Below are 20,691 nucleotides of genomic sequence, written 5' to 3'. Positions count from 1 at the left end.
ATTGTTCATTGTTTTTATGTAAAAGACGTGCACACACTCTTCTATTACATCAATTCTCATTAAGCTTCCGTCACTGTTGAATTAGAAGCTACACTTTTTTTTTAAACTTCAATTAACGTAGGGGTGACACAGCATGCAGACAGAAGCTTAATTTGTCATTAGGGACGTCATTTGTTAAAGCAATGGCTTCGTGCCCAAAGTGTTCAGCTTGTTCTCTTTGTGCTGAAAGATACATTTGTTCTGTTAGTAAGGAACAGCAAAAGTAAATAAAATGACTCCAAAAACATACGAAATGAGAGCGAAATACACAAAAGGATAACAAACATACACAAAAAGATATGAATAAAAACAAAAACTACTAAAAAAAAAAAACACAAAACTACTACAAAATACACCAGATGATGAAAGAACAACAAAAAAACTCCAAAAACATAAAATGACAATTACGGTGCCAAGTGGTTTTCACAATACAAGGAATTTGTCTTGGTGAATGGTGCAAAACAACAAAAGAAACAGAAACAGTCGAATGATAATGATAAATATAGAGAATGAATATGAGCATATATACATGTCGTGAAAGTTAAAAAAAAAGCACATAAAATACACAAAAAGACAACAAAAATGCACAAAATTACTCCCAAAACACACAAACTCTTCTTTCCTCCCTGAATTGGTGCTCAGATTGGTGATTATTAAAAATGATGACATGAATGTGGACAATGTGACCCTCAGATTAGAGATGCATCACATTTTTTGTGGCCCCACTGTGATAACACTTGTCCTTCTCTGCTATACAAGCAGTTTTATAGATGACAAGACTGCAATTTGGCTGTCATGGCTGTTCTTGTGATGTCAAATGTTCTCTGTGCAAAAACCTATGAAGGGCACAAAGTGATTGAGAGTTTAGAGATGTTATTCTACGCAACGACATAAACACGCTTGGCTGTGGCCATTTTGTGGATGATTTTCTGCTGATTTCATTACACAGTTTGGACTTTTTGTTGCACTTTTTAATCATGTAAAGCACATTGAATTGCCTTGTGTATGAAATGCACTGCACAAATGCCTTGCCGTGTTTTAAGAAAATGTAGGAGGACAGTTTTTGGCCAACAAAATTAAGTGGTTACCTGTTAAAACTAATTAATCAGGGATAGGATGGGATGGATGGGATGGATGAATAGTTAATAATTGGAGATAACTCCAATGACAACGTAGGAAAAAGACTCATTCATTTTTAATGACAGCTTCCAGCAGAGCTTCAGGCATCTCAGGCTGTAAAGTTGTACCTGCTTCCTGTTCTGCTGTAATAACACAATTATTATTAAGACAAAAAAAAAAAGTCCAGAGTCAGCAACGGGTGTCCTAAAGTTCACGCTGTCTCCTGACTTCTATGCAAGCTTCCTCATTACTGTCAGTATGAGCATACCAGGAACCCAATTACAGAAGTCCAGGGACACAAAAGGATCCCAGGCAGAGACACAAACTCAAGCTCTGTCAAACTCTCTAGAAAAGATAAAGTGCAGCACAGGCTCAAACTAAATATCTGGACTATTGTATAATGGAGGAGAGAAAAAGAGCAGCAAAAAAAGGCTATTTCCCATCAATTGCAGCATCCCTGGAAGTTGTAATAATACACAACAGCACTTTGAGCTGAATACTAATGAGTAGACGAAAGGAAAATGTCACTTTGACTTCAGCATTAAAATTCACATCTTTTTAGTCTGATGATATTCTTTTTCAAATTTTCACAAATTACATTTCAGGGTATTGTATATCAAATTCCATTTTCCTCCCATGTTACTGGCTTTTCAATATTTAATGTAAATAATGACAAACCACACATCTAAAGTTTAGTCCCAAAAAGTTAAATCTAGGGAATTAGTTTGTTTTTCCCGTGATTTTAGAAGTGTCGGAAGAAACAAAACTATCTTTTTCAAACACAAAAAAAACTCCTTTTCAATCAAATAAAAAAAGCAATGCAATTATTTGGGTCTAAAATATTCATTTTTGATTAAAGGTTTCGTTTTGTTTTTTGATAGAAAACGTTTTGTGTTTTTTTATTTGAAATTATTTTTTTATTGAAGAATAAAAACACAAATCTACCACCATTATTCTCTCACCTAGATTTTCCATTTAAAATCCTAAATTCCTAAATTTTATTTCAGAATTTACCAATGTTCAATATTTTTGTTATTTTATTGGCTTTCCCAAATTTGAAGTAAATACAGAAAAATTAAATATCACAAGTTTGGTCCCAAAAATGTTCTTTGTTTTGCAAGTGCAGGACAAAACAAAAATATGTTGCGACACATTTATCCAGCTGTTTAGAGGGAATAATATGGTTAAAATATGGAATGCATTTCCTTTTAATTTTGGCACTCCTGTGATTCCATAGTGATGAGACCCAAAAATGAGAATATACATTATCTTGCCTTTGATTTTCTATTTGAAATCTTCCTAAATTTAATTTCAGGGTTTACCAAATTCATTTTTAATCATTTTATTGACTTTCCCTAAATTGATGTAATTAAACAAATTAAATATCACAAGTTTGGTCCCAAAAAAGTTAATCTTTTAAATGATTGTATTCCTCTTTGTTTGGGAAGAAACAATAATATCTTGTCCTATACTTGTGACACATTTATCCAGATGTTAATAAGGAAAATATGGTGAAAATGAAAAATATTCTTTTAAAATAAGCGACAGGACCAAAAAATATTGACTTCTGCATATGAATGAGAATATGCATGAGAAAACACATTCCATCACTTCTGGTTTCCCATTTAAGATTTTCCTAAATTTAATATCAGGCTTTACCAAATTCAGTTTTTATTATTTTATTGGCTTTCCCTAATTTGATAAATCTACTAAACAAACTGAACATCACAAGTTTGGTCCCAAAAAGTTTATTCTTGTAAATTAATGCATTTTTCTTTGTTTAGAAGTGCAGGACGAAACAATCCCATCTATTCTTGTGACACATTAGCCAGCTGGTAATAGGTAAAAATATCTTTACATTATTTTAAAACATGAGGATTTATTCTGCGTAGAGCCATTTCCATTTCAAGTTGTTAATTCATGATAATTGTTTTATGCTGTACCATTTTTTTTCCTGCTTCAAATCTATCAACTTTAAGGACAAAACGTTCACTTACTGCCTAATAATCTAAAATATAATATTCAATGTATTTTGTATCATCACCACTGTCCTCCTGTTTAATGTAAAGTCACTCATTAACATTAAAGTGGTATTTCTGGAGCGTTCTCCCTGGTGTGAACTACAACTTTATGAAATATGCAAACACTAAACAGAATAAAGCTCCTACATGATGAGTAATAAAGTCACACACCCACAAGGACAACCTGATATACAAGCCACTCACACCCCCAGCACACATTAAGCCCGTGTTAAATGGCACTTTGTCAAAGAGCTGTTGCGTTTGGAATATTAACTACACACAGAGAGAAGCTGCAGCACTCATTGGAAGTTCTGAGGTAAAATCTTGTAAAGCTCCCAGTCTGTCAGAAAAGGTTCCAGTGAAGATTTGTAGCTGTGCTTTGTTTTTGCTGCACTGCAGATATTGTTCCTTCAGGAGAGCAGTTCCCCTCTTACCCCCCCCCCCCCCCCCAACAAGGTGATGACTTTATTATGGCTATAAAACATAACACAGCTTATATACTGTTATATACTGTACATGGGAGGAAAGTAAAGTTTGGAGTTATGTTTTATTAGCAGAATTATTTTATCATCAGCAACATTCACACTGCAAGTTTCAATGCTCAATTCAGATGTTTTTTTTTTTTTTAAATCTGATCAGTTTGGAGTATGGACGGAATGTGACCCTCAAGTGACCCGCATGCGCTAAAGAGGTCGTGAGTCACTCTTATGGAAGTAAATATGGAGGTATCTCGTCTTGGCGTGTCTGTGGCACTGATAATATGTAATATATAATATTTATACATTTAACAATAACTCACTCTCCCTCAACTCTCTTCTTTTCTACTTACGTCCTCCACTGGTGTTTCCCCCCTCGCCTGCCGCTCCATCTACGATGCAGAATTATGACGTTATCGCATTTTGATGACGTAAAGGTCGGATAAAATGCGACGTGTCCGTTCAGACAGCAGTCGCATTCGGGAAGTCTGGCTTACGTCATAGATTACGTTAGCGGTAGTAAATAAACGGGCGCCATCTTGAGATGTAGGGGAAATCACTTGTACGCGTCCTGTATGTCTGATGACAAAACTAGCTTTATTTAAATACTGAAGCACTTTATATGTCTGTATTCTGATAAAATGGCATATAATCATGAAGAGGCCAGCGGACAATATATGGCCAGGTTAACAGTGCTAGGGATATCTGAGTGTCCGTACAAAGTCTCAGCCAACACTTGGATGAACAACCCAAAATATTAGCCAAATTTCGCCTACACATATCACCAGTATGTCATGGATTCTTGAAACTTGGTCAAAACCACATTTGTGTACATGTAGTGGTATGATTTAAAAGCTATCAATATATACCGCACAACGTAAATACAAAACAATTAGGCGTTAGCTGTTAGCTAATCCTAACCCTGTTACATGTGTCCACCCTACCAGACATTTTCGACTGTCCTATAGCAAAGCCAGTATTTAAGCAATTTTTGGCGTTTGGAGTTATAAAAACTTTATATTTGAATAGTTTTTGCCATAGGATGAATAGCCACACACACAGCAGCTCTTCAGCATGGTGAAACCTCTTCTGTTACAACAGGGAGGAGTCAACACGTTGTTATAACCCAAACAAATATGGTTGCTAGGCAGAAACGTCAATACTTACCCGGATGCCCGACTTCCCAAATTGAGAAATATCAGATAGGTATCAGATTTATATCCACATATGAAAGTGGTCCGGATCAGATTTGGGGGAAAAAGAAAAAAAAAATCGGAATTGTCCTGTTCACATAGACATGAAAAAATCAGATATGGGCAAAATAATTGGAATAGACCTGCAGTGTGAACGTAGCCATTTTTACACAATTCTAACAGATTTTCCTGGTGTGCCTGATTGTCCTCAGTTGCCCCTTAAATCCCAGATGTATTAAAAAGAGGCGACAGAGAGTTGCTGTGTTATTAGGAATCGATTCATGATCACTTCCCTCGTTCCATCTCTCGCTCTCTGCCTTTTTTCTTTGTTCTCTAACGTGAAGGTAATTTGGATGAGGCCAGTGGCTTGTCAGAAGATCAAGTCCACACGGCTCGGCTGTGAGAGCTGTAATGAAACAATTCTGTGTGTGTGTGTGTAAGCCATCATCTGTCTATAGTGTACACCTGCTGAGCTAGTGTAATTGAACATTCTGCTGATTCCACTTAAAAACACAGTTTGCATCGATGTGTCGTAATGTGACCACAGGCAACAAGATACACTCATTAATACTGACATGCCAAGAAAAAGGAAACGCCATAGGATGGTCGGAAATTGTGCTGACTCTGCAAGTTTTTAGCCTAACATCCGCCTTTTAGTAAGACGAAAGCGTAGCTAAAGAACTGTAGTGGATGAAAATCACACATCCCACTGCGTTTCAGCTCAGCTGGGTTTGCAAAATGCAGAAATTAATGCTTTAATGTTGAAATTAAAAAAGTGGCAGCAGAGGATTTCATTAATTCACTTAATTGCTTTTTTGCACTCAGTGTAGGAAGAGTTGAGGAGTTACTTGTAAATGAGGTAATCAGTCTAAGCTATAAGAAAGCTAATGGCTGAGAAAGTACTTCATAATTGGTTTGCTTTGTGTTGTAGGAAAAAAAAAAGTGCTTTAGGAAAATACCTGAAAGTGCAAATCCTGATAGTTTAAAAAAAAAATAAAAACAGGCAAAATAATAAACACACAAAAAAAGTTAATCCAAGAGTGAGAATATACAGCATGTTGCATTTGGTGCCCTGAGTTAACCTGTTATAACTGACACTATATGAATAAAGTTGGACTGAATTGAATTGAAAAGGAAGATCTTCAAAAATATTAGTCAAGTAAGAATGAGTCAAATAATGAAAACAACAAAATAATCAATATATTCAGAAAAATGGTGCAAAAATAGTGGAGCTTTAAATCAAAAGGAAAATGACACTGTTGTTCATCCGTCTAGGACAGGGGTTCTCAACCTTGGGGTCAGAACCCCATTTGTGGTCACGAGACACTGGGAGGGGGTCGCCAGATGCCTTTAAGAAACTAAGAATATTTTCAAAACATTTTTGCTTATTTTTACCCTTTTTCAGCAACTTCACTGAAGCTTGCCATAATTTATCCTATTTATCACTTTTTCTTGACATATTTTTGCTCCTTTTAATGCATTTTTGCTAAATTACTTCAATGTCTCCACATGACTCTTCTTCAATGTTCATGTCTGTGTTCAACCACCTTCAGGTACAGTGGGGGTCCCCGGTCTAAAACCTTTATTTTGAGGGTCGTGGGCTGAAAAGGTTGAGAACCACTGTTCTAGGAATTGAGTTTGACGACCTGGTTTAGTTAAATAAAACAAAAGGCAATCATATTTTGTGCTTATTCATGATTCCTGAATAGTAATTTAGAATTAAGGATTAGCTTTTGAGAAATAAGCATTTACTGTGATGGCTTTTATGGCTCCGCTTTAATAATAGTGGAACTGCATGTGTGTGAAAAGCTAAGAGCTCTGTGTCCTAATGAAGAAGCAGTACAGGCTGAAACAAAGAGCAGGAAAAAAGGAGGAAAGGATGAGTAACAGTGGGCTTGGTTCCCCTCATGGTCAGCACAGTGCTCATGTCTTTTTAATAGGACTATAATTGGCTTATTGATTGCATGAGCACAGCTACAATCAATTGGCCAATCTGTGCACTGAGCGAGGAAGACAAGAGGTGTGCACGGTCGCATGAGAAGTTTCCATGATTATTTTCACTTTACATTCGCTAAAAAAAAAGTTGTACGATTAAAAACTTTTTTGTTTAGTAAAATCATTAAAATATATGAACATTAAAATATACTCGAGTTTTGAAGTCCCTTTGGTGTAAAGTTAGCAATGCCTATGTAATCATACAAGGACTTCCTGTAAAAATAAACATCTTTGGTCACATACTTTATTGCTTCCTTTGATCCCATATTGCTTCCCTTTGATCCCATATGGCTTCCCTTTGATCCCATATTGCTTCCCTTTGATCCTGAACAAAAAAGGCACCCACTGTCTTTGTAGGTGGAAAGAAAACATTAGCTGAAAGTCCCTTGTTTAATTTAGTTATTTTTTTAGACTGTTTTGTTTGTGGTTTAGTGGTGAAAAATAAGAAGTTTGATGTGTCCATCCTGATCCAACAGTAGAAGCGGAAAAAATAAATGCATGGAATAATCATCCTGATTCAACCCATATTTCTCTTAATTTAATGTCATTAGTCGAATTAGCTTCAACATCTGTGGAAAATATAAATTTTCTACAGATGTGGAACATTGCCTCAAAAAACTAGGATTTTGAATTGTGACGTAGATTTTACAGCAAGCTATTGAGAAGAATCTTACTCTCCAAATATGACTTGTTAGCACTTTTAATGCAGCACTTTGATTTAAAAAATAAAAAAAAGAATAGAATGAATCACCCTTTACAGCAAAGGTGTCAAAATAATTTTAGTTCAGGAGCGAAAATACAGACAAGTTTAGATCTCAAGTGCCACAGATTATGAGAGGGAAAATTATTCATTATTGTGCCGTATTTTACACTTTATGTTATATAAAGTATGTAAGGCATCGACAGATATCAGTCCCTGCAAGATCTTCACTTAAATGTTCTTGATTTGGTGACCAATTTTTATTTAATCAAGGGAAAATTTGTGGATTAATTTGATGAAAATTGCAGGATTTTGAAAAATTAAGTCTGTCATGTGATAAAACCACGAGAGAACTGTGTACTCTGGCAAGTATTGTAAAGTTTTAATAATATGTGTATTTGAAGGTACTGAACTGATCTAATTGACATTTTACACAATGACGCTGGCTTTTTTTTACATTGAGTTTGACACAAATGTATCAGGTGTCGTCTTATTGACAGGGATTCAAGTGTAGTTCCTGAGTTCAGACAATAAAATAAAATAGAAGCAGGTAAAATGTAGCAGGAGTAAAGTGGAAGAACAAAGTGAACACAAGTGATGCATAAATATAAAGTAACAGCAGGAAACAACAATCAGCCATGAGTTTCAGTAACTTTAACAAAGGCCTGAATTACGTTACATTTTACTTTATTACAGATGACAAGGTGCCATTTTTTTTTTTTTACAAACACTGCAGATTGAACGGAGGAAAAACACCAAGAATTAACCAGAAACACTAATACAAACACCTGATCTCATGAATGATGACATTTAGTTAAACCAATGAGACTTAGTAAACATGTTTAGATTAGTCCCTGGTTCACCAGAGTCTGGTTAATTCTTCTAGTTTCTAAAACAGCAGCATAGGAACATCTTTAACTACTATTCTCAGCTTTGCCTCTTTAAACTGAAACTCCTAAAACGCACAAATCAGCAGTAATTAGTGTCTCCCGCGTCTCAAATCGTCTCAAAGGAGCTATTGTGTACCAAGCCTCTTGTTGTAATTTACTTTTTGCTGAAAAATCAATAGCCTTGTGCAGAGATCCGATCTTCAGCCTGCTTTGTCTCTTTCTGCAAGATATAATTTTTAAATTTGTCATCTTGTCATACTATGAGCAGCTCCTTGGGGATCGATGTCCTGGTTTCGTTGCTTCTCTCTCTTTCTTTGACCTTTAACTGTCTGCCTTTAGGAGTATTTATAATGGTTTTCTAGTCAGCTTCAATGGCATGTAGCCAAAGATATGGACACTGACCTTTCTCTGACAGATATATAAAAAAAAAAAGGTCAACCAAAACCTTTGGTTAGAAGCTGACAGAGTGGACAGACTCATCACGTTTGTTAGACATTAGCAGAATTTTAATCAAAAGCTATTCAAGTGTTTTCATACATGTCTGTCAATTACACAGCAGGGTGCACTTCAATCATATAAAGCCAGAGCTTCCTCTGCAGTGACGACGCACTGGATTAAACACAATCCAGGGCGATAACCGTCAACCCCAAGCAAGGATTAGGCGAACAGATCCAAGGATGCAGAGCACAGATAGAGAAGAGTTTAAGATACCGCTAAGCTCCCAGAACGATGGCAACTGTTGAGATCTTTTCTATTTTTTACTCCTGGAAGGAGTGATGGTCCACTGCTGTCAGGGAACATCAGGGGTGACATTAGTCAGACGGACAAGCTCCAGATGATTGTTCCCAGACTGCCTCATGAAATAATGAAAGAGGGCTCTGTTTAAGAGCTTCATTCGTCTTTAAGGTTAATGAAAAGAAATGAATTGGTCTTTATTACTTAAATTAAGTAATGAAAAGTACAAGTATGTCTCCTGGTGTTGCCTTGTTCCTGTTGATAATGTACAGAACTTTATTTTACTGTAGTACTGAACATTGAACATAACATGGAAAGCATACGTGGATTGAAAGCTTGGAAACAGCATTGTAAATTGAAAGCTAATAAAATTCCTGAAAGTAAATTTCAAAACCCACAAAAAAGAAGAAGTACAACTCAAAAAACCTACAAAGTACAAATCAAAAAGTCTATATAACGTTAAAAAAAAAAATCAAAGATATTAATGTATATAACGCTAGCAAATTCACTCAGTGTTCAACCAAACCTTAAACATGCAAAGATGGTAGTTAAGTGACGAGGAACACCTGTGTAGAAACAAAGTGGAGCCACTCAATGGCTGTGTTTGAAATGTCATACTAACGTACTATTCATACTAAGTCTGACAGATGATGCAAAGATTGAGTACGCGAGAAATATGTATACTATATCAGGATATTTTTTAAGTATGTACTGTGGGCACACTACTCATACTCAACCGCCCCATGATGCATTGCGAGCGGAATGTAAAATCGTCCTGGGACCAGCTTCAAGCAAAAAATCAAACATCCTTTTTTCAAAACAAAAGCATCTACACGTCTTACATACGTTTTTAACCATTTTGTGAATAGGGCTCTTGTTTTGAAGTTAACCGCAAGTTTTGCCATTAGCACAATGGCGGGTGTCCGAAAATCTCCAAAATATCGGCATGAAATGTGTTTCCCGTGAGTTTCATGGATCCATTGACATGTTGATATTCTACTTGGTCACTTTTTAGGTTAAAATGTTTTCAGAACTTTCAAAGGTGGAGAATCAACAGAGATTTTAGCCTCAGTGTGCTTCAGATTTTTGTTGTTGTATAGGATCGAAATGCATATTGGGAAACTTGGAAGTATACTTCAATGTGAACGGTCATCATCCTAATCCTCTGAACCATACTTATAGTATATAGTAGATAGTATATACTCATTGAGCTTGTAGTGCATAGAGTGTGACATTTCGAACACAGCCAATGTCAAGGAGACAACAACGGAAATGTCAAACAGATGGAGTAGCCCTATCATGGGATCACACCAAGATCCACAGAGGTACAGCTCATTAAAATTCAAGCATCTTCAATCTCTTGAACTGTAATTCGATTAAATATTTATTTAGTTTATTACCCAAATGGTAACATTTTTCCCCACTGAGCCTAGCCCTCTGTGCAGTCATCGTCAACACCAACAGCTACTGTATCCGCCTTAAGGAAACCGTACATTTAATCATATACTTAATGCCCAGATTGGCCCTGGCACAAAGAAAAGGTAGAAAACACAGTGCAAAAGATATGAGAGAACAGCTTCTGTCCGAGTTGCAACATATTCCACTGAGAGTTATCGTCTCTGTGCCCGTTATGTCTGTTTGCCTCTCAGTCTGGTTGCATATGACACTACTGGAGCCAATCGATGGAGCACAATTGTAATTTGTCATTCAGACAAGTACATACACAGGAGTAAACCGTGTGGAACATCAGACCCAATAGTAGGCCATTCTTTTTATTATTAATATTGTTCTGCAGCTATTTAGTGCCTGAGGCTGGTGATTGATATTTAGTTGAGGTCAGTTTACTTTTGTGTTTTTTAATCTTCAGGTTTAGTAGATTTGTGGCAATAAGTTTAGTTTCAGTCTTGTTAAATGTGGGTTTTCATTAAAAGCCCTGATGGAGCCCATTTCCATGTTGGTTTAATAGTTTCTGTTGGACATGTCTGTGTTTGTCTGTTGGGAATGGATTCCTGTCTGTGTCATCCAATCCTGGCTGTGTTCGAAATAGCGTACTCTGAGTCCGTACTATGCACTACAAACTAGTATATACTATAAGTATGGTTAGGAGAATTAGGATGATGAGCGTTCCCACTCAAGTATACTTTCAAGTTTCCCAAGATGCATTTCAAACCTCCGACAACAAAAACCTGAAGCAAACTGAGGCTAAATATCTATTGTTGATTCTCCACCTTTTAAAGTTCTGAAAGCATTTTAAGCAAGAAAGTAACCAAGTAGAATATCAACAGGTGCTCATTTGATCCATAAAACTTGCAGAAATCGCATTTAATGCCGATATTTTGGAGATTTTCGGAGACCTGCCATTGTGCTACTGGCAAAATGTCTAGTTAACTTCAAAACAAGAGCCTTATTTACATACGGGTTTAAAAACTAATGTAAGACAAGAAGAGATGCTTTTGTCTTGAAAAGGGAATGTTTGATTTTGAAGCTTGAAGCTGGTCGCAGGACAATTTTACATTCCACTAGCAATGCATCATGGGGTGGTTGAGTATGGGTAGTGTGCCCACTGTGCATACTTAAGAAATACCCTGATTTATACTATATCGTGACATTTCCCGAGAACTCAGTCTTTTCATACTTTCTAATGTGATTGCACTACATACTCTTGTTGACATCAGACTTAGTATGAGTAATACGCTAGTAATGCTTCCTTGTGACTGTCTGTATTTGTCAGTCTTCCTGTCAGAGTCAAACACAGAACAACCCCCATTCACCATATTTTTCTAAAAAGTAGTGAACACCTCTGCACAGCTGCTGGGTACGTCTATGGATTACTTTCTGCTGACTACAGCTATGTGCTAACAGCTGCTGGTTCACAGGCCATTAACACAAACCGGAGCCCATCTCTAAATGCACCAGACTTGACAGAGCTGTCAAACAGACCGATAGTGGAAAATCCTTGAAGTCCTCCAGTCATCACAAACCCAGAGCCAAGAACCCACGCATCCATTTCTTTCTTTGATTTGACCGCTGCTGTCAAACTAAGGTGACACAGAGATGGAAAAAGGGCCATCAGCCACCTGGCTACAGCTCCCTGTAATTCAACCTGAACTCAGTTTACTTTAACAAGACTATTTTTCCTCCTGAACAGAAACAGTTGTCTTTTATTCTTCCTCATCACAGCCTGAACATGATAGTATGGAAGTCCATTCCCACCACTAAAAAAAAAAAAAAATCACCACTGCAAGTCATAATGAGATGTTATTATTATGAGAAAGAAAGCCAATTATGAGAAAAAAAGTCATATTTATGAGAAAGAAAGTCATAATTATGAGAAAGAAAGTCATAATTATGCAATAAATGTCATACTTATGAGAAAGAATGTCAATAATGAGATAGGAAGTTATAATTATGAGCATGAAAGTTAATTATGGGATAGAAAATCATAATTATGAAATATTACTAAGTATGACTTTATAATAATGATGAGACAGAAAGTCATATTTATGAGATAGAAAGTCATAATTATGAGAGAGAAATTCACATTTATGAGATAAGTCATTATTACGAGGAAGAAAGTCAATTATGAGAAAGTCATAATTATGAAATAAAGGTCATACTTATGAGAAAGAATGTCTTCACTATGAGAAAGGATGTTATAATTATGAGAGAAAGTCATAATTATGAGATAGCAAGTCATTATTATGAGACACAAGCACAATTGCAGCAGTGGAAGATCATAAATAAGTCTTAATTGCACAATTATCACATTTTGGTATGTTTCTTTGCAAATTTACATAAAAAATAATTTTCTCATAATTATGACTTTACCAACTCATAATTATGACTTTCCATAGTGATTTTTTAGATTTTTTGTGGCGGAAACATGCTTTCATAGATATAGTCATATGACTATATGAGTGATGGTCCATCGTATACCTGCTGCATGGCTGTAAAGCTTCATAGTAAAGTCCTTCCTCTGTAACCCTCTGTGATTGTGCATTGACTGCTCATGTAGATGCCAGTGAACTCAACGCCCTGCGTTTACTCAGGAGACGCACACAGATGGACGGACGTGAGCTGGAAGCACACGCACTCTCCCAAGAGCAGAACTTTATGTCACTTTCTATCAGGCAGGAGCTGCACTAAGGCTCAGAGGTGACGTGCAGTGACAGGAAAAAAGGAGCTGGGCTGTGTCATTATTAAATGAACAGAGGCACGTTATTAGTTTCACTTCCCTGTGTTTTCTACAAGGTGAAAGCAGCAAAACTAAAGTAGTGAAGCACAAACTAGAAAGGAGGGGACAAGAATTGTTGTTACTTTTAAAGCCTGTAATTGTAAAATCTTAGAATAAAGAAGAAAAAACACATTGAAGGCCTGTATTATTATTAAAACATAGCGAAAAGCATTTAAATAAATATCAAATAATGGTCAAAACTTCATAAAAGTTGTGCATTTGAAGTTCAGTATGCACATATGTTTCAAAACAAGTGTTCATTTTGTCTATTTACTATAAATTACATTAACTTAATAAAGCCTAAGAAATATTGTCTGAGTATAGGCAACAGGTAATATCACTTATTCAACATTCAGACATGTATTGAGCGTTTTAATGTGTTAAGATTGAATTTTTTCAGACAACATTTTTCAGGAAATGTATGCATCAAAGCGACCAGCAGGTGCCTCTGAGGAAGACTGACAGTTGGCAGTCGAAAAACATGTCAGGAGATCAAAGTACATTTCCTGAAAAAAAGTTGTCTGAATAAATAAAAACCTGCACATATTGTTTCAAAAAAGAGGACAAAATGAATTTTATGGAATTATTAGGTGTTTTATATTAATGTATATTTACAAAATACATGAAAAATTTGAATTTCCCATTCCTGAGCAATAATTCTCAGGGCACATTATTGTCAATCAAAGGTATTCTCTTTATATCTTTAAAATGTTATGTTTTAATACCCTATGAAATGTTCTATAAATGAAAACATTTCAAAAGAAACACATGCATGTCTTTAGGACTACATTATTAAAGTTACTATATTTATGTTTATCTTCAGTATTTATGTTAATACATATCATGTATATTAGCCATGTACGCTACTAATGGAGAAATACACATACTACAAAAGCTCTTCTGTTTGTATTAAATAGCTGGAAATAAATAAATACATAAATAAATTACATGGTAAAGTGAAGTGATGTGGAAGTGTTTTGGTCAGTGGTGCTGTTTCCAAGAATGATATTTTTCTCAGTGTCATTAACTTTGAATAATCAGTGAGCATTATTACCAGACAGCACATCTCCAACCTGAGTGATGTTTTGAAGCAATCATTTTTATCGATTCTGGTCATTTGAGAGACAAAAGAAACACAGACATGGACAGTAAACTTTGTTTGTCGATCTGTTTCTTCTCAACAGAAGGAAAAAGTCTGTTTATTGTGAACTTAAAGTGAATCACATTTAAAGGTAGTGAAGAATAATGGACACACACACACACAGAGACACACACATAAATGTGAACTTGCCTCCTCAGCGCTGACAACAGAATAACAGCGTTTGCTGTTTTACTGTCAATGTCAGTCATGCTGCATTTTTGCTATTTAAACCCTACAGAAACTAAATAGAGCTGTTAATAAACTATTATTCATACACTCTGTACAAAATGTATCATATTCCGACCCATTCTCTCCATATCGTGACCTCATCTAAAAAATAATTAACAGTACAACAATCCTCTCAGGTGTATTAAAGCCTTAGATGACTGAGGTTATATGAGTAGGTTATTTGGTATTACTTTAGCATTAGTCCCTCAGGCATTGGTGCCTTTATTTGACATATGACACGGAGGAAATTGCTTTATGTGGAATACCGCAGTGGTGCAACATTATTAAAAATGCAGGATGGAGAATATTGCACGCGATCCTGTTCAGAGTTAGTGCAGAATGCATCGGGTGTTATTAGGAGTTTTACAGCTTTAGATGTGTTAAAAAGACCTTAAACTTGAATATATCACAATGATAATGCCACTGTAGTTATATCTTTATCAACACTGCATCATCTGGTGGTGAAATATGTAATCTCAGCTGTCATTTAGATGTGAAACAGCATTAGACTGTGGTGCTGGGATTCAATTTTAGGCACTAGTATCAAACTCGAGGCCTGGGGTCTGAATCAGGTCATTTGGAGCATCCAATTTGGCCCGCAGGAAAAAAAATAAGAATCATTGTGTAAATTACCAACAATTTAGTTGTAGATATCTCAGTCCATCCAAATACACATATTCATTTAAACTCCATATTTGCCTCGGATCACAATTTTCACATGGTGGCAGTTATTGTTAATCTCAAAATACTGGGGGGAAAAAACCCTAACTTTCCCCAAATCTTGGACTTTTCCTCAAAATAATGACACAAATCAAAAAAATCAAAGGAATCAAAGTGCAATGGTTTAAACCTAGAAAAATCATAATCCTGCCATGAGATCTGAAATAGACTCCATCAACCAACGACCTAGCACAGGGAGGCCGTGCTACTTCACTTACCCTTGGAATTTTGCGCTTCGTTTTGCACTTTTCTTTTTAGAAAAAGACATGGTTATTTTCTGGCTTTAAATCGTCCACAGTAAGAAACAGGGATCTGCCCTTTTACCCTTGATATAAATAAAGTAAAGCAGGTATAAAATATTAATAGACAGACAGGGACAGTGTGTCAAAAAATAAGTGACCTTTGACTGAATGATAAAAATTTCTAGATGGATGTTATCAAACCATTACGTCAGCAGTAACTGTTCTGTGTTGACTTATAAAGTTTCAAACTCATCAGTGTTAAAGTTGTTACAGGTTTAGTATGTTATTTTGGGTGCCACTCATCCAGGAGGAGAATAATGTTGTTTAGCAGTTAATAATTCATAATGGCTCAGCGTGGGAATTATGGCCAAACTATCTTCTCCTCTACAGCAAAACTATATTAATACATGAACCACAGACAAATAGTTCAGTTTTACATTTATTATCAAACGAGTTAAAGGTCCTATATCATGCTATGTTAAGACCTCCCAAAATCAACTACGGCCACATGTGGGTAACAAAGTTAAAAACTCAAAAAAAAAGTTGATTTGCATATTATAGGACCTTTTATATTTACACAGAACACAAACAATGTTAAGGTAAAGTCTAATCAATCGGGGTGATGTCATGATTTACGCAGGTTTAAACGTTTATCATTGGTTATACATTTTTTCGGGGGAAAATCAGATAGATTTGGGTAGCTTTTCTCTGGTCATTGTTTCGTGTGGGTGTGTTTGAGTGTGTGAAATAAACTTCTTTGGAGCGTTAAGAAGTCACAATATATCTCGAAAAACAACAGTCATATCAGGATAGGTGCAGAGATGACATTAAACATGATATGATGCTTGAAACATTACTGATAACCTTTAAAACTACCTAAATGAACCTTTCTAAATCTTGGAATTCTGGTTTTCTAGATTGATACCAGTGAATGAAATAAGTGCAGGAAAAACATTCATTTGAGCTTTGCATTGAAAGTCTGTGTTCCTCCTTCGGCTACAAACACTTATTAGTCCAACTTCTCTAGTTTAGCATTAGTTTAGTTTTTTGCTACTTCTGTGATGTAAAGTGCTCTAGTCTCCATCTGTCTGAGCAGTGTGGAGCCGTGCTATCACCATCTCCTCAGAGGATAATCAGGAGTGTGACAATTCTTAGACGAGGAACTCTCTGTGGGTCCGCACCAAGTTTGCACTTAAATGTGTTTCCAAATTTGCAGAAGCCGAACACTTTCTGCGATGTGTTGGGACAGCGACCTCTCACTGCGATATAGGCCTGTCTCCTGTGTCTCTGCTTCACTTCTTTAGCACTCTCACTATGACACAGCAGCAGGGAAGAACAAGAAAAAAAAAGGAAGCTAAAACAAAACCGCAGCAATTTCTTCACCGTTTAAAACTTTGGAAAGAAGAATTTTCCATTTCACTTTGAGACAAGTTAAATCAGTCAAAGTCAGAGCAATTTACTAAATCATGTTATTTATTAATCTTTTTTTTTTTTTGTTTGCAAGTCAATCAAAGCCGTTTCTTCTTCTCAAAAGAAGTAAAAGGGATGTTTTTGTTTATATGGCAGCAGCATTTACTATAATTGGAAACATTCAAGTAGTAACTTTGATGCAAAGTTTTTAGAATGTTTGCATACGGCATCTTGGAAAGAGCTGGAGGGGGAGTTCAGATGTTTAGATCTGTGGCTTTGATGATGAGACAGCCAGCAGTGTGTCATCAAAGGCAGTTTGGCTAAATGTGAAGCAACATGTAATCACTGATGCAGAAATGTGAATTTTTTTTTTTTTTTCATCATTTTTAACTGTTTCAGGTTGGAGCAGCCTGATTGACTGCAGGGGTGTGTGTTCTTTTTATGTGCAGTCCCTTGTAAATATGCAAGAAAACATGTAAGCACTATCAAAAGGACTTGATATCAATTTATAGGAACTATATCTACAGAAAGGAAGAAAGACAAGGAATAGTTAGCCATACAAAATAGTAGGGATGAAAGGATACTGTATATCCTGAATTGGCTACAAATTGATGCAAAGGAGGATTAAAATGGATAAAGTATACAGTATTTGCATCGATACTCTTCATAAACAATAGGGACCGTTTTAGTACCACTTGTTTAGACATTACAGTGTAGTTACAGCGGAACCAACCGCTTTAACCCGGGCCAACAAAAAAAGGACCTGAGCTCGACAGAACACGGATCGAACCCGTCAGACCCGAATTAAGCCGATGTCTCTTGAAGCGCGAACCCGTATCAACCAGACACTATTCACGTCTGAACGCGCACATGTCGAGGCGAGTCAGCATCTATTTGTGCGTCTTTCTGGCACTACTAGAAACATCACCTGATTTACCACTTAACGTCTGAACACGGCCCAACTAGTGGGATAACGATCGAATTTAAGCCCCAACCGTCGGCACAGAGCGACACACGATGTACACACGCCATAAGAAAAATATGTAAACTCCAAGCCAGGAACATAAGATGCACTTTAAAAATGAATTAAATCACCTATTTTTTCCACTGTATTTATGATTTGAGAACGTTTCTTATATTTTTTTTTTCATATCTTTTAAAAAAAATATATATGTATATTTTTTTGGTAAACTTTGCATGGTGATGAATGAAGAAATGCGCAGTTTATTTTGGTTTAAGAGTTCAAACGGTTTGTAAGAAGGTTATAAGAAGAAAATGTATTAGTTTTAAAAATTATTGGCAATTTAAATAAAAGACTAAGAATCTGTATTTTGTCTAATCTGTTTTTTCCTCCAAAAAGTGATATATGTATTAAAATTGAAAGGAGCTAAGAGCATCATTACATCCCAATCTGTGATTTGAGTTTCTTTTTAAAAACAAAACAAATTAAAAAAAAAAAAATCAGAATTCAAATCGAATCGTTGGTTGAGTGTATTCTTACGCACCTACAAAATAGACATGGACAAATATTTTTATTTTATTTTAAAAAAAGTTATTTTACAGTGTTTGAAAACACAAATTAAGTATTTCCACCTCCAGAAATCACATGTTTTGATATGTCAAAATCAATCGTTTCATAAAGTACTTCCTCCCTCGTTGGTGCTGCATTGATCGTAGTTGTGCATCGGTGTCAGGTAACGTCGTCCCTGGTCCACATTTTTAGCCTGAACTATCTGTGTGTCTATACTGTCACACACACACACACACACACACACACACACACACAGAAATGTGGATACACAACCTGAAGAGAAACCTGAGCTGTGCCTCGTCCTCCTGCAGGTTGACGTATTAATAATATTGCTTATATTAGTGTCCATGAGGTCAGTGAGTCATTGAGTGTTCTGGCAGTGTGTGCTGAGTGTGCTTTTGTTAAGTGCAGAGCTGGAAATGACTTTTTTTTCTGCTAACCTTCAACACGCAGTCAGCTTGTCTGCACTTAAATGCAATCAGAGTTGGTTGTGTTTACTTGTCTCATCCCATCCACGGGAGCTACGAGATATTTGACATCTATTCAGACAGATGAGTGTGAAGCATAGGGTGTGCAGCTCAATAATTACTGGTGATTATGGAGGAGAGTCCACGGATAATTTCAAATCCCACCTGATGTCTTACAGCTTTGCTCTTTAGCTATAGAAGAAACACTAATAACTAGCTGTGGTCTGTGTTTGCTGCTCTCAGGGGTCGATACTGTACGGTGTGAGATTTGTCTCTGAGGATGATGAGTTTAGCTGACGGTGCAAATGATCTGTTGTGTCCAGATGTAATTAGTTTTGGCTCCAGAGGCGTCTTTTAAAAGGATCAGGGTACATTTGTCATTATTATTTTACCAACAGCTGAGCCTTTCCGTGGAAGCTATGAACACTCATGTATACACTGGAGTCGCTTCTCGTAGCTTATTTAGGTCACATGCTCTGTTTCTTACACCAGGTGTTCTCAACCTTGGGGTCGCGGGACACTGGGAGGGGGTCACCAGATGCCTTCACGAATCTCAGAATATTATTTGAACAATTGGGGCCCATTTTTGGTCATTTTTACCCTTTTTCTGCAACTACACCAAACTTGCCATATTTTAACCTTTTTTCATCACTTTTTTGTCATATTTTTTCTCTTTTTAATGCATTTCTGCCACATTACTCCCATTGTTGCCACTTCTCTATCAAATTTCAATGACTTTTCTGCACTAATTTAAAACTTTCAAGACATTTTTGGCACTTCTATACCCTTTCCACCACTTTCTCCACGTAATGTTGCATACGCGGACATTACTGTCACTTTTAACCTCTTTTCACCATATTTCAAGCTTAGCTTTTCTAATTTAACCACATTCACGATTTGTAATGCCCATTATTTAGCAGTTTAAACATATTTTCCCTACATTTTAATTAACAATACCCACAATTTGGAATTGTAACTACTTTCTGTGGTTTATAAAATCCCATTTCACCGCCTTTTTCGCCATTTTTGGTCACTTTTAACCCCTTTTATTTCTGGGATTTACATGTTTAAGATGACTATAGACCATGGTGCAAATAATAGTAAACTGCCTGGATAACAGTGGATATTATTCAGATAAATAAATAAATGTGGTTATCACAGATTCATAGAACAATGGACCATCATTTTGCTGACTTTATAGATGGGCCCCAAAAATCTCTCCTATATTCCTCCTTATAGATGACCCTGTCTCCACATGATGTGGTGTAACTTAACACTCAAGCGTTATTTTGCGAAATTTACCTTAACGCACTCCCAATAAGTAAATTACCTGAATATTTCACTATGAACCAACTGAGAACATGTTTATTTTGGTGAGATAAACTAGTTATTGTCAGTCATTTAGTTGAATCCTATTGAATACTGTGGAACTTCCTTAAAACACTACTCACTGTATCTAAGATTTCTGCAGTTATTTGTCTCTTGTTGTTGCCAAGTTGTGGTTTTCAGACCAACCAGGCCATAGCATAGGGGGTAAATACATATATGAC

The 20,691-nt window shown here is 36.2% G+C and overlaps 1 protein-coding gene across 1 annotated transcript in view; it reads left to right on the top strand.

The window, feature by feature from the left end:
* Window positions 1-20,691, top strand: part of LOC114476909 (inactive phospholipase D5) — a 51,077-nt gene that overhangs the window by 13,381 nt on the left and 17,005 nt on the right. The window lies entirely within an intron of this gene.

This window comes from Gouania willdenowi, chromosome 15, assembly GCF_900634775.1.
Source record: "Gouania willdenowi chromosome 15, fGouWil2.1, whole genome shotgun sequence".
NCBI classification, from domain to species: Eukaryota; Metazoa; Chordata; class Actinopteri; order Blenniiformes; family Gobiesocidae; genus Gouania; species Gouania willdenowi.
The sequence above is the reverse complement of the archived record's forward strand: the minus strand, read 5'-3'. Positions and strand labels throughout refer to the sequence as shown.